The sequence below is a fragment of the Oncorhynchus keta genome, chromosome 3 (genome assembly GCF_023373465.1).
Source record: "Oncorhynchus keta strain PuntledgeMale-10-30-2019 chromosome 3, Oket_V2, whole genome shotgun sequence".
Classification (NCBI taxonomy): Eukaryota; Metazoa; Chordata; class Actinopteri; order Salmoniformes; family Salmonidae; genus Oncorhynchus; species Oncorhynchus keta.
Genome location: NC_068423.1, coordinates 9,256,637 through 9,271,138, shown reverse-complemented (window position 1 = coordinate 9,271,138; position 14,502 = coordinate 9,256,637).

The window sequence follows — 14,502 nt, the reverse complement described above, 5'->3', positions numbered from 1 at the left end:
GGCCGGTTGGACATACTGCCAAATTCTCTAAAACAACGTTGGAGGTGGCTTATGGTAGAGAAATGAACATTAAATGATCTGGTAACAGCTCTGGACATTCCTGCAGTCAGCATTCAAATTGCGCGCTCCTTCAAAACTTGAGGCATCTGTGGCATTGTGTTGTGTGACAAAACTACACATTTTAGAGTGGCCTTTTATTGCCTTTTATTGTCCCCAGCACAAGGTGTACATGTGTAATGATCATGCTGTTTAATCATCTTCTTAAATTTGCCACACCTGTCTGGTGGATGAATTATCTTGGCAAAGACGAAATGCACAACATTTGAGAGAATTAAGCTTTTTGTGCGTATGGAACATTTCTGGGATGTTTTATTTCAGCTCGTAAAACATGGGACCAACACTTTCCATGTTGCGTTTATATTTTTGTTCAGGGTACATTAGCTATATTGTCGCAAGTAGGATATTTCATTGATATATGTTAGAAATGTGGATCACATGTAGGTCTATGTAATCAGGTTGGAAGGATGAAGATGTAGTTAATAAGATCTAAATAGTCAGTAAACATACATTGATAATAACCAGTGGTGACCTCAACCATTTATGAGCATGTAGCATCTTTTTTTAAATGTATTTAACTAGAACAAATTCTTATTTACAATAATGGCCTACCCTGGCCAAACCCTAACCCGGACGATGCTGGGCCAATTGTGCGTCACCCTATAGGACTCCCAATCATGGCCGGTTGTGATACAGCCTAGAATCGAACCAGGGTCTGTAGTGACAGCTCTAGCACTGAAATACAGTGCCTTAGACAGCTGCGCCAATCGGGAGCCCAAAAAAACCTCCACAAAAAAAAACAGAAGGTTGCCTCCCCTAATGCCTTTGTTCCGACTTCAAGATGCAGTTGGGGAGGAGCAACTGCAGAAATTTTCAGTCGACTGCAAGCGAAAGTTTATGACCTTTGATCAGAGGGTTGTTGTAAAGTCCATGCAGTTATGTAGTCACAAGTTGGATCATTTTTATACCCATAATACAACACAATTTGAAAGGCGGTGACCAACGTTGGTCAACATCTTGACAAAAGGGATCTGCTGGAATGCACCCATTGCGTAGCAAGGAGTAAGGTTAGCCAGGCAACCATTAGCCCCTCTAAACATGAATGGTTATAACATACAGTCAAGAAACAGTCTTCTTCTAACATATTTTAGCAAAGTCTTAACTGAGTTTGATGTTCAACAGAAAACATTATTGTTGGGGGTCATTATGATGTTGCTCATGATGACTGGGTGGATAAATATCCAACTTCAAATCAAATCAAATCAAATTTTATTTGTCACATACACATGGTTAGCAGATGTTAATGCGAGTGTAGCGAAATGCTTGTGCTTCTAGTTCCGACAATGCAGTGATAACCAACAAGTAATCTAACTAACAATTCCAAAACTACTGTCTTATACACAGTGTAAGGGGATAAGGAATATGTACATAAGGATATATGAATGATTGATGGTACAGAGCAGCATACAGTAGATGGTATCGAGTACAGTATATACATATGAGATGAGTGTGTACACAAAGTAAACAAAGTGGCATAGTTAAAGTGGCTAGTGATACATGTATTACATAAGGATGCAGTCGATGATGTAGAGTACAGTATATACATATGCATATGAGATGAATAATGTAGGGTAAGTAACATTATATAAGGTAGCATTGTTTAAAGTGGCTAGTGATATATTTACATAATTTCCCATTATTAAAATGGCTGGAGTTGGGTCAGTGTCAATGACAGTGTGTTGGCAGCAGCCACTCAATGTTAGTGGTGGCTGTTTAACAGTCTGATGGCCTTGAGATAGAAGCTGTTTTTCAGTCTCTCGGTCCCAGCTTTGATGCACCTGTACTGACCTCGCCTTCTGGATGATAGCGGGGTGAACAGGCAGTGGTTTGGGTGGTTGATGTCCTTGATGATCTTTATGGCCTTCCTGTAACATCGGGTGGTGTAGGTGTCCTGGAGGGCAGGTAGTTTGCCCCCGGTGATGCGTTGTGCAGTCCTCACTACCCTCTGGAGAGCCTTACGGTTGAGGGCGGAGCAGTTGCCGTACCAGGCGGTGATACAGCCCGCCAGGATGCTCTCGATTGTGCATCTGTAGAAGTTTGTGAGTGCTTTTGGTGACAAGCCAAATTTCTTCAGCCTCCTGAGGTTGAATAGGCGCTGCTGCGCCTTCTTCACGACGCTGTCAGTGTGAGTGGACCAATTCAGTTTGTCTGTGTTGTGTATGCCGAGGAACTTAAAACTGTGACGACCCTCCCACTCTGTCTGCCGTATTCTCTCTGTTATTTCCTTATTAGGATGCTGGTGGGCGGAGTTGGGAGGGTCGTCAGCTACATGGGACACACCTGGGCCCAGTGTCTCCCAGGATAAATACACCACTTCCCCATTCATGGAGGAGACTCTCTCCATGCAGACACCTTTTGTAGATTGTGTTGTGGTTCTTGGTGGCCTTTTGTTTGTTTGTTTGCTTTGGCACCTTTCATCACCCTGCATTATCACATTCATGCATGCAAAACACTCACTCACACTACTGATTACTGATTACACACACCATTGTATATTATACTTAGTTGCTTTAGTTAATAAATACATATTTTGCTACTCCTAATCTCCACGTTGTCTCCCTTTGTTACGGGCTTTGAGCCGGTTCGTGACAAAACTAGCTACCCTCTCCACTACTGTCCCATCGATGTGGATAGGGGGGTGTTCCCTCTGCTGTTTCCTGAAGTCCACAATCATCTCCTTAGTTTTGTTGACGTTGAGTGTGAGGTTATTTTCCTGACACCACACTCCGAGGGCCCTCACCTCCTCCCTGTAGGCCGTCTCGTCGCTGTTGGTAATCAAGCCTACCACTGTTGTGTCGTCCGCAAACTTGATGATTGAACTTGGCATCAGCCTATTGTTTTAACTGAATACTTTCTGCTCTAACTTTAAACGTTATGATATTTGGCAGAATAAAACTTTACAACATTTGTGTTGGTTTAACTCTACAACTAGTAGAGACAATTCAAATCTCTAATTGATTATTGCTTGGTATCTTCCAATCCTCTGAATCTTGTCAGTGAATGTGGTATTTCCTCAGCTCTGCTGACAGACCATTGTTCCATCCTTCTTTCTTTGGGGTTAATGATAAGAGCTTTTTTAAACCATACTGGAAACTGTTTTCTTTCGAAGAATTAGTATTTCTGTCTACAGTCTAAAGATCTTATCAGTGAGATCGATCTCAATTCTGCACTTTCCGCTATTAGCAAATGGGTAATGATTAAATAAATAAATAAATGGTCTTGCCATCACTTATAAAATGCTAGCTCCAAACAGATTCTCCAAACAGATGGATATTATTGTTGATATTAACAGGCTGAGCAATAAACTTGGTTAAAATGTAGATGAAAAAACGAGCTTGCAAAACGCCAGTGTGAACTGGATTACATATACAGTGCATTCGGAAGGTATTCAGACCCCTCGTCAATATACACACAATACCTCATAATGACAAAGCAAAAACGTTTTTTGGGGGGGGATTTTTTTTTTTTTTTTTAAACTGAAATATCACATTTACATAAGTATTCAGACCTTTTATTCAGTACTTTGTTGAAGCACCTTTGGCAGCGATTACAGCCTAGAGTATTACAGCCTTGGGTATTACGCTACAAGCTTGTCCTTCTAGAAGGTTCTCCCATCTCCACAGTGGAACTCCGTAGCTCTGTTTGAGTGACCATCAGGTTTTTGGTCACCTCCATAACCAAGGCCCTTCTCCCCCTATTGCTTAGTTTTGCCAGGCGGCCAGCTCTAGGAAGAGTCTTGGTGGTTCCAAACTTCTTTCATTTAAGAATGATGGATGCCGCTGTGTTCTTGGAGACCTTCAATGATGCAGACATTTTTTGGTACCCTTTCCCAGATCTGTGCCTCAACACAATCCTGTCTCGGGGCTCTACGCACAATTCCTTCAACTTCATAGCTTGGTTTTTACTCTGACATACACTGTCAAATCAAATCAAATGTTATTAGTCACATGTGCCGAATACAACACGAGACCTTACAGTGGGGCGGCAGGGTAGCTTAGTGGTTAGAGTGTTGGACTAGCAACCGGAAGGTTGCAAGTTCAAATCCCCGAGCTGACAAGGTACAGAATCTGTCGTTCTGCCCCTGAACAGGCAGTTAACCCACTGTTCCTAGGCCGTCATTGAAAATAAGAATTTGTTCTTAACTGACTTGCCTAGTAAAATAAAGGTATCTCCTTTATCTCCTTTGTCTTGATCACGTTGAGAGAAAGGTTGTTGTCCCGACACCACATGGCCAGGTTTCTGACCTCCTCCCTATAGGCTGTCTCGTCGTTGTCGGTGATCAGGCCTACCATTGTTGTGTCATCGGCAAATGTAATGATGGTGTTGGATTTGTGTCTGGCCGTGCAGTCATGAGTGAACAGGGAGTACAGGAGGGGACTGAGCACGCACCCCTGAGGGGCCCCTGTGTTGAGGATTAACGTGGCACCTGGAGGCAGCCCGTCAGGAAGTCCAGGAACCTGTTGCAGAGGGAGGTGTTTAGTCCCAGGGTCCTTAGCTTATTGATGAGCTTTGAGGGCACTATGGTGTTGAACGCTGATCTGTAGTCAATGAAAGGGCAGTGTGGAGAGCAATAGAGATTGCATCATCTATGGATCTATTGGGGCGGTATGCAAATTGGAGTGGGTCTAGGGTTTCTGGGATGATGGTGTTGATGCGAACCATGACCAACCTTTCAAAGCACTTCATGGCTACAGACGTGAGTGCTGCGGGCCTGTAGTCATTTAGGCAGGTTACCTTAGTGTTCTTGGGCACAGACACTATGGTGGTCTGCCTAAAACATTTTGGTAGTACAGACTGGGCCTGCGGCCTTGTGAATGTTGACCTGTTTAAAAGTCTGTGGAGAGCGTGATCACACAGCCTTCTGGAACAGCTGGTGCTCTCATGCATGTTTCAGTGTTATTTGCCTCAAAGCGAGCACAGAAGTAGTTTAGCTCGTCTGGTAGGCTCGTGTCACTGTTCAGCTCTTGGCTGTGCTTCCCTTTGTAGTCTGTGATGGTTTGCAAGCCCTGCCACATCCGACGAGCGTCAGAGCCGGTCTAGTACGATTCGATCTTAGTCCTGTATTAATGCTTTGCCTGTTTGATGGTTCATCGGAGGGCATAGCGGGATTTCTTATAAGCTTCCGGGTTTGAGTCCCACTCCTTGAAAGCGGTAGCTCTAACCTTTAGCTCAATGTGGTTGCTGCCTGTAATCCATGGCTTCTGGTTGGGGTATGTACGTACGGTCACTGTTGGGACGACTTCATCGATGCACTTATTGATGAAGCCAATGACTGATGTGGTGTACTCCTCAATGCCATCGGAGGAATCCCGGAACATATTCCAGTCTGTGCTAGCAAAACAGTCCTGTAGTTTAGCATCTGCTTCCTCTGACCACTTTTTTATTGATTTAGTCACTGGTGTTCCTGCTTTAATTGTTGCTTGTAAGCAGGAATCAGGTGGATAGAATTATGGTCAGATTTGCCAAATGGAGGGCAAGGGATAGATTTGTATGCGTCTCTGTGTGTGGAGTATAGGTGGTCCAGAGTTCTTTTTCCTGTGGTTGCACATTTAACATGCTGATAGAAATTTGGTAAAACGGATTTAAGTTTCCGTCAACTGTGGGACCTTTTTTAGACAGGTGTGTGCCTTTCCAAATAATTTCCAATCAATTCAATTGACCACAGGTGGACTCCAATCAAGTTGTAGAAACATCTCAATGATAATCAATGGAAACAGGATGCACCTGCGATCAAATTCGAGTCTCATAGCAAAGGGTCGTAATACTATGTAAATAAGGTATTTCTGTTTCTTGTTTTTTATACATTTAAAAAAAAATTAAAAAACGTTTTTTTTGGCTTTGTCATTATGGGGTATTGTGTGTAGATTGATGAGGGAAAAAATGTATTTAATCCATTTTAGAATAGGGCTGGAACAACAAAATATGGAAAAAAGGGAAGGGGTCTGAATACTTTCCGAATGCACCGTATTGATATAATTAATCTTGTCCTAGAGAGATTTACACAGTTATCAAAACATCACGCCAGGGTGAGCCTGCACGAAAAAAACAGCTCTTATTTTAAGTATTACTAAAATCACCTATGGGAAAAATGAATGGCGGAAAAACTATTACCACCATTTCCCTTACCGCTAGGTTTTATGGGTATAATGACTCATACTGTGGTATTGTATGATTGCTTTGGTTTATCAACAACCTTGTGGCTATTGTAATCTTTTGACTGTAGAAAAACAGGGATATCTAAAGTTTTCCCTGGTGAGGCAGGCAGCGTGTGAGGGAGGGTCAACTGTGCAGGTGCCTTGCCTATTTGGTCTGGAACTGAATACCCATACATGCGTTCTAAATAGTAGGCCTTTTAGGTATGTAAAAATATAACGTTTTATAAGTATGTGAAATTTCGAAAGTTGAGTATGCTTTAAAGATTTAAAGAAAAGACAGTGGAGAGAGGAAGCAGGTATTGAGCAAACCAAATGAGAAAAGGACAGCGATTGGATTCTACCTCTCTGGTTGGGTACTCTTGTACTTCCTCGGCGGGAGAAGGTTATCGAGGACCTAAGGACACTTCTCAGTTCGCCTAATAACTAATTGACACTCTCCACGACCACTTAGCGGTTTCGGGGCAGCTGTCATCAAGGCAAAGGTTGACTACTTTGAAGAATCTAAAATCTAAAATATATTTAGGTTTGTTTAACTCTTTTTTTGGTAACTTCATGATTCCATATAGATTATTTCATAGTTTTGATGTATTCACTATTATTCTACAATGTAGATTTTTTTTTTTTAATTAAGAAAAACCCTTGACTGAGTAGGTGTGTCCAAACTTTTGACTGGTACTGTATATATTAAAATATTAACATCAGACAGTGGACACCATAGCCTTTAGGCCTTTGCATGCAATGCCCTGATACAGATAGTGCTCAAATCTCTAACAGCTAAACCATGAGGTGGACAATTACTGTTTAAGAAAAGAAGCCAAAAAAAGACATGCAATATTTTTTAAGGACACAGAAATGGGGCTTATTTGGCCAACATCTCTTGTTTATTGATGGGCGCTGGCTGTCACGTTGGATCTGAATTCATATGGATGTCCGTTAAATATCTCAAATGTCCGGTAAATTGATGTCTTCCGTCATGTTGCCCGGCGCCAAATTGTCCAAATGGAAACTGAATTGGCATATTGTTTTTATGAAGATTTTAGAATATTCACATGAATATCTCTCACCAATTGGATAGAACCCTAGCTATTGACACCCTAAAGACTCTGGCTAGTCCAGTGTCACTTTGATTAATGCTGCACATCATGGTTCACCTGCAGCCCCAAACATCTAAAGAATAACCTACCAGCCAAACTAGCTTGTAAGAATTGTACTTAAACTCCCCCCTCATACTCATCTGGAGGTTGAGTATTTTGTTGTCTATCTCTGTAATGTGTCTGTATCTAGAGTTGAAGTCAGAAGTTTACACACACCTTAGCCAAATACACTTAAACACATTTTTTCACAATTTCTGACATTTAATCCTCGTAAGAATTCCCTGTCTTAGGTCAGTTAAGATCACCACTATTTTAAGAAGGTGAAATGTCTGAATAATAGTAGAGAGAATGATTTATTTCAGCTTTTATTTCTTTCATCACATTCCCAGTGGGTCAGAAGTTTACATACACTCAATTAGCATTTGGTAGCACTTCCTTTAAATTGTTTAACTTGGGTCAAATGTGAATTTTGTCCCATTCCTCCTGACAAAGCTGGTGTAACTGAGTCAGGTTTGTAGGCCTCCTTGCTCACACATGCTTTTTCAGTTCTGCCCACACATTTTCTATGGGATTGAAGTCAGGGCTTTGTGATGGCCACTCCAATACCTTGACTTGGTTGTCCTTAAGCCATTTTTCCACAACTTTTCAAGTATGCTTGGTGTCATTGGCCATTTGGAAGACTAATTTGCGACCAAGCTTTAACTTCCTGACTGAGCTCTTGAGATGTTGCTTCAATATATGCACATAATTTTCCTACCTCATGATGTCATCTATTTTGTATTTATCATCATTAGTTATTTAGGTCAACATTGGATCATTCAGAGATCCTCATTGAACTTCTGGAGAGAGTTTGCTGCACTGAAAGTAAAGGGGCTGAATAATTTTGCACGCCCAATTTTTCAGTTTTTGATTTGTTAAAAAAGTTTGAAATATCCAATAAATGTTGTTCCACTTCATGAGTGTCCCACTTGTTGTTGATTCTTCACAAAAAAATACAGTTTTATATCTTTATGTTTGAAGCCTGAAATGTGGCAAAAGGTCGCAAAATTCAAGGGGGGCGAATACTTTCGCAAGGCACTGTATATACTTTTGTACCTGTTTCCTCCAGCATCTTCACAAGGTCCTTTGCTGTTGTTCTGGGATTCATTTGCACTTTTCGCACCAAAGTACGTTCATCTCTAGGAGACAGAACGAGTCTCCTTCCTGAGCGTTATGAGGGCTACATGGTCCCATGGTGTTTATACTTACGTACTATTGTTTGTACAGATGAACGTGGTACATTCAGGCGTTTGGAAATTGCTCCCAAGGATGAACCAGACTTGTGGAGGTCTACTATTTTTTTTCTGAGGTCATGGCTGATTTATTTAGATTTTCCCATGATGTCAAGCAAAGAGGCACTGAGTTTGAAGGTATGCCTTGAAATACATCCACAGGTACACCTCAATTGACTCAAATGATGTCAATTAGCCTATCAGAAGCTTCTAAAGCCATGACATCATTTTCTGGAATTTTCCAAGCTGTTTAAAGGCACACTAAAGTTAATGTATGTAAACTTCTGACCTACTGGAATTGTGATACAGTGAATCATAAGTGAAATAATCTGTCTGTTAACAATTGTTGGAAAAATTACTTGGGTCATGCACAAAGTAGATGTCCTAACCGACATGCCAAAACTATAGTTTGAGGTTAACAAGAAATTGGTGGAGTGGTTGAAAAACAAGTTTTAATGACTCCAACCTAAGTGTATGTTAACTTACGACTTCAAATGTATGTAATGGTATATGTATCAATGTAAAGAAAATAGGGACCACATTGGAAATACACTACATGAGAAAAAATACGTGGACACCCCTTCTATTTTGTGGATTCAGCTATTTCAGCCACACCCATTGCTGACAGGTGTACAAAATCGAGCACACAACTATGCAATTTCCATAGATAAATATTGGCTTTAAAATGGCCCGTACGGTGACTTTCAAAGTGGCATCGTCATAGGATGCAGTGCCACTTTGAAAGTCACTGCTAGAGCTTCCCCGGTCAACTGTAAGTGCTGTTTTTGCTCATGGAAACGTCTAGGAATAACAACAGATCAGCCGCGAAGTGGTAGGCCACACCAGATCACAGAACGGGACCAACGAGTGCTGAAGCATGTTGCGATTAAAAATGGTCTGTCCTGTTGCAACACTCACTACCCAGTTCCAAACTCATTGGCTGGAGTGGTGTAATGCTTGCCTGCCATTGGACACTGGTACAGTGGAAACAAACTGTCTGGAGTGATGAATCATATGCTTCACCATCTGGCAGTCCGACGGACGATTCTGGGTTTGTTGGATGCCAGGAGAACGCTACCTGCCCCAATGCATAGTGCCAATTGTTAAGTTTGGTGGAGGAGGAATAATGGTCTGGGGCTGTTTTTCATGGTTCGGGCTAGGCCCCTTAGTTCCAGTGAAGGGAAATCTTACAGCTACAGCATATAATGACATTGTAGACGATTCTCATTTTGGAAATGAGATGTTTGCCAAGATTGACATAGTCTATTTATTGTTGTGTTGGTAACACAAACCATGGTATTGAAGTCCCCGAAGTCAGTATGCTTTGTTCATTGGTTGTGTGATTTATTGGCACAGAAACCTGTTAGTGGAAAATTTGTTGCATATATTTTATATATTTAAAAATATGGAATCAAAATGTTGAAAATCTGATTTCCCCCCTAGCTGATCATTGTCTGCAGCCGGCTCTGAATGTAGTGCAATGAAACAGCCAGGGAAAGTGAGCTCGTCTGTGGTGGTCGGCGAATGCTCAACCCGTAGCCCTGCGTGGCATGGTCTGTGCCACAAAAGCATGCTAAAGAGGCAAAGACAATATCCACGTTTAGAAACACAGGGTTGCTAAAGTTATTGTTATTTGTGGTCATAAACATTATTTTTCAGCTAATTCTATGTGGGGGGGGTTCAATGAATTTCCTCCCAGTACATTTTGTTCTGGCCCTAATTGGTGCAATATCAGCTGATGCTAGAAGTTAGTCATAGGACTCACTGACAGTGTATTAAATCTATTTTCTATTTTTAATCTGTCTCGTGTGGACTGTCATGACAATGACCTTTATGTCTGGAAAATTACATGTGGTGAAAATGAGTAAGATGGAACAGTTATACATTTGAACTAAAATTATATCAATACTCACTGTTCAATAGCCTGTGAGTCTAGGCTATGCCTATGATACAATTAGTACTTCATCCAAAATGTAAATATTATTAGGATGGATTCACAAATATAAAATCAAGTGGGTATTGACAATTGTCAAGGTTTTATATTTTTAAAAAGAGAGAAGAGGCCACTGCTGAAGAATACAACATAAAATGTCACATTTTAAAAGCTTTCCGGTTTAACACACAGAATCAATTCAAACCGTCACCCCATACAAAAGGCATCACAATCCATTTGTTTTCAATGAGTGCAGTTATTTTTAAACATCCAGAGGGGAAAGACAGACAGACAGACAGACAGACAGACAGACAGACAGACAGACAGACAGACAGACAGTATGTAGTAGAGTTTAAGTAAGTCTTTCCCTAAGTGGCATTGACTTCCCCTTCTTGGCAAGGCCATGCTGTTCATTCAGGATTCTCACCCTACTAATCGCACATGCACTCCTATTTTTAGCCCCTCTTTTGGGTGTTGGACGGTGCAGATCCTGAAATTCACGCTTTCCAGCCTCAACCAACCAGTAAGACAGATAAGACGCTTAAGTGTTTAACACTACACTGTGTCTGTCTCCATGGCTGCTGCCCAGCCCCCTCCCCTAGACGAGGAGTGGATGAGGGATTAACGTCCAAACCAAGGGGTCTGTCAGATATTTGTTTTGGCTCACAGGGAGAGACAGTGTTACAGGCGTGTTTCCGTTTTCCATGGATGCCTTTTGTCAATAATAAATTGCATCACTAACTGTGCTTTTGCTGTTTTGTTTTATCAGTAATATGAGTTCTGATAACTGGTATATTTGGTATAACCAGAGTCCTTGATTAGCCCATATGGTGCTACTGAAATAGAAATAAATAGAAAAGCAAAGGTAAGGCTACTGTACTATACTTAGACTGTACTCAAATGCACTGTGCAGATACAAATATTCTACTGTTACTCTCAGTTGCGTGAATACAATAAACCACATCCTGAAAGGATGAAATCTCATAGATTTGAACGAAGGGACGTTTCGTCTTAAACATCTATTTTATGAAATGTGAGTCATTTTTACTGCCCCCAGTGGCATTATTGGATTGTATGAGGGATATATTTTGGGTTGCATTCTCACACTAACCCAACATTCACAACGGATCAACACAGCACTGTATTTTTCAATTCCACCTTCCCCTGTTTCTGTAAGGATGTGGACTGTGTGAGGGGATGACAGAGATTTGCCTCATAAGACACTGTTTAATGATTCCTAATGGTGGTCTTAGGCTCTTATAGCTGCCAAAGCATCACCCAGGTGGGTACTACACTTTCGGTGTTGGATGTTCCAGCCTACCTACAGAGGAGGAGTAGGAGGATCTTCCTAGACAGAGGTTCCTGATGAAAAGCCTGTCTGATTGATGTTCTCCCTCCTGGCTGTACCATTGACGCCACCACTCAATTGAACTCCTATATTGAACTGCATTATCATATAGGTGTGGAAGACCTTCTTCCATGAACTGTCAGCTCCCTGAATTCACATTTTTTTGTTTTTCAAAGCGCTAAATAAATAAATACATAATTATTATTTATGGGCCAGATGCTAAACCTGAGAAGCTTAGCTCAGCTACTTCCTTAACATTAGGTTTACATTCCTGAAATGACCTCTAGCGTTATAGTATCAAAAATAAAAATATGCACATCCTTTGTGCAAATTAATCTACCCAATCAAAAGGCATTTAAAATGTCACATGCACCGAACACAACAAGTGTAGATTTTAACATGAAGTGTTTACGTACGAGCCCTTTCCCAACAATGCAGTTAAAAAGTATGAAGTACGAGGATATATATAGTACAGGCTATACACAAGGAGTACCTGTACCGAGTCAGTGTACTGGGGTACAAGGTAGTTGGGGTGATTGATTGAGGCAATATGTACTTGTAGGTTTGGTTAGGTGATTGATTGATTGATTGATTGATTGATTGATTGATTGATTGATTGATTGAAGTACTATGTACATGTAGGTAGGGGGTGAAAAGCAGAAAGTCCGGCTAGCCATTTAATCAACTGTTCAGCAGTCTTATGGCTTTGGGGTAGAGCCTTTTGGTCCCAGACTTAGCACTCTGATACCACTTGCTGTGCGCATAGCAGAGAGAACAGACTGTGACTTGGGTGGCTGGAGTCTTTGACAATTTTTAGGGCCTTCCTCTTACACCGCCTGGTATTGAGGTCCTGGATGGCATGGAGCTCGGCCCCAGTGATGTACTGGGCCGTACGCACTGCCCTCTGTAGCGCCTTGCGGTCAGATGCCGAGCAGTTTCCATACTAAGTGGTGATGCAGTCAGTCAAGATGCTCTCAATGGTGCAGATGTATAACTTTGGACCATGCCAAATCTTTTCAGCCTTCTGAGGGGCAAGAGGCGTTGTCCTGCCCTCTTCACGACTGTGGTGTTGTGTTTAGACCATGATAAGTCCTTAGTGATGTGGACACAGAGGAACTTGAAGTTCTGTCTCCACTACATCCCCGTTGATGTGAATGGGGGTGTGCCTGGCCCTCCATTTCCCATAGTCCACAATCAGCTCCTTTATCTTGCTGATGTTGAGGGAGAAGTTGTTGTCCTGGCACCACATCCCAGGGTCCTTAGTTTAGTGATGAGATTGGAGGGCACTATGGTGTTGAACCCTGAACTGTAGTCAATGAACAGCATTCTCACATAGGTGTTTGTTTTGTCCAGGTGGGAAAGGGCAGTGTGGAGTGCAATAGAGATTGTGTCATCTGTGGATCTGTTGGGGCAGTATGCAAATTGGAGTGGGTCCAGGGTGTCTGGGATGATGGTGTTGACGTGAGCCATGACCAGCCTTTTAAAGCATTTCATGGATACAGATGTGAGTGCTACGGGGCAATAGTCATTTAGACAGGTTACTGTGGTGTTCTTGGGCACGGGGACTATGGTGGTCTGCTTGAAGAATGTGGGTATTACAGACGGGGTCAGGGAGAGGTTGGAAATGTCAGTGAAGACACTTGCTAGCTGGTCAGCGCATGCTCTGAGTACACGTCCTGGTAACCCATCTGGCCCAGCAGCCTTGTGAATATTAACCTGTTTAAAGGTCTTACTCACATCAGCTACGGCGAGCGTAATCAGACAGTCGTCCGGAACAGCTGGTGCTCTAGTAGTTCGCTTGAAGTGAGCATAGAATGAATTTAGCTTGTCTGGTAGGCTCACATCACTGGGCAGCTTGCGGCTGGGTTTCCATTTGTAATCCGTAATAGTTTGCAAGCACTGCCACATCTAACGAGCATCAGAGTCGGATGGTTTGTCAAAGGGCGTAAAAGGATTTTTTTAAGCGTCCGGATTTGTGTCCCGCTCCTTGAAAGTGGCGGCAGCTAAATGAGGAGGTTACTTGTAATCCATGGCTTCTGGTTGGGATATGTACGTACGGTCACTGTGGGGACTACGTTGTCGATGCACTTATTCATGAAACCGGTGACTGATGTGGTAAACCCCTCAATGCCATAGGATGAATCCCGGAACATATTCCAATCTGTTCTTGCGAAACAGTCCTATAGATTAGCGTTCACGTCATCGGACCACTTTCCTTATTGAGCGCATTTCTGATACTTCCAGTTTGAAAATTTGTTTGTAAACAGGATTTAAGAGGATGGAGGATGCCAAATCTGACCATAAGAGAGCTTTGTATGTGCTTTGTATGTGTGTAGAGTAGAGGTCATCTAGAGTTTTTTCGCCTCCAGTTGTACAGGAGACATGTCGGTAGAAATGAAGTAAAATGGATTTCAGTTTCCCTGCATTAAAATCCTTGTCCGCGAGGAGCACCGCATCTGGGTGAGAATTTTCTTGTTTGCTTATGGCCTTATACAGCTAGTTGAGTGCCAGCATTGGTTTGTGGTGGTAAATAAACAGCTAAGAAAAATATACATGAAAACTCTCTTGGTAAATCGTGAGGTAT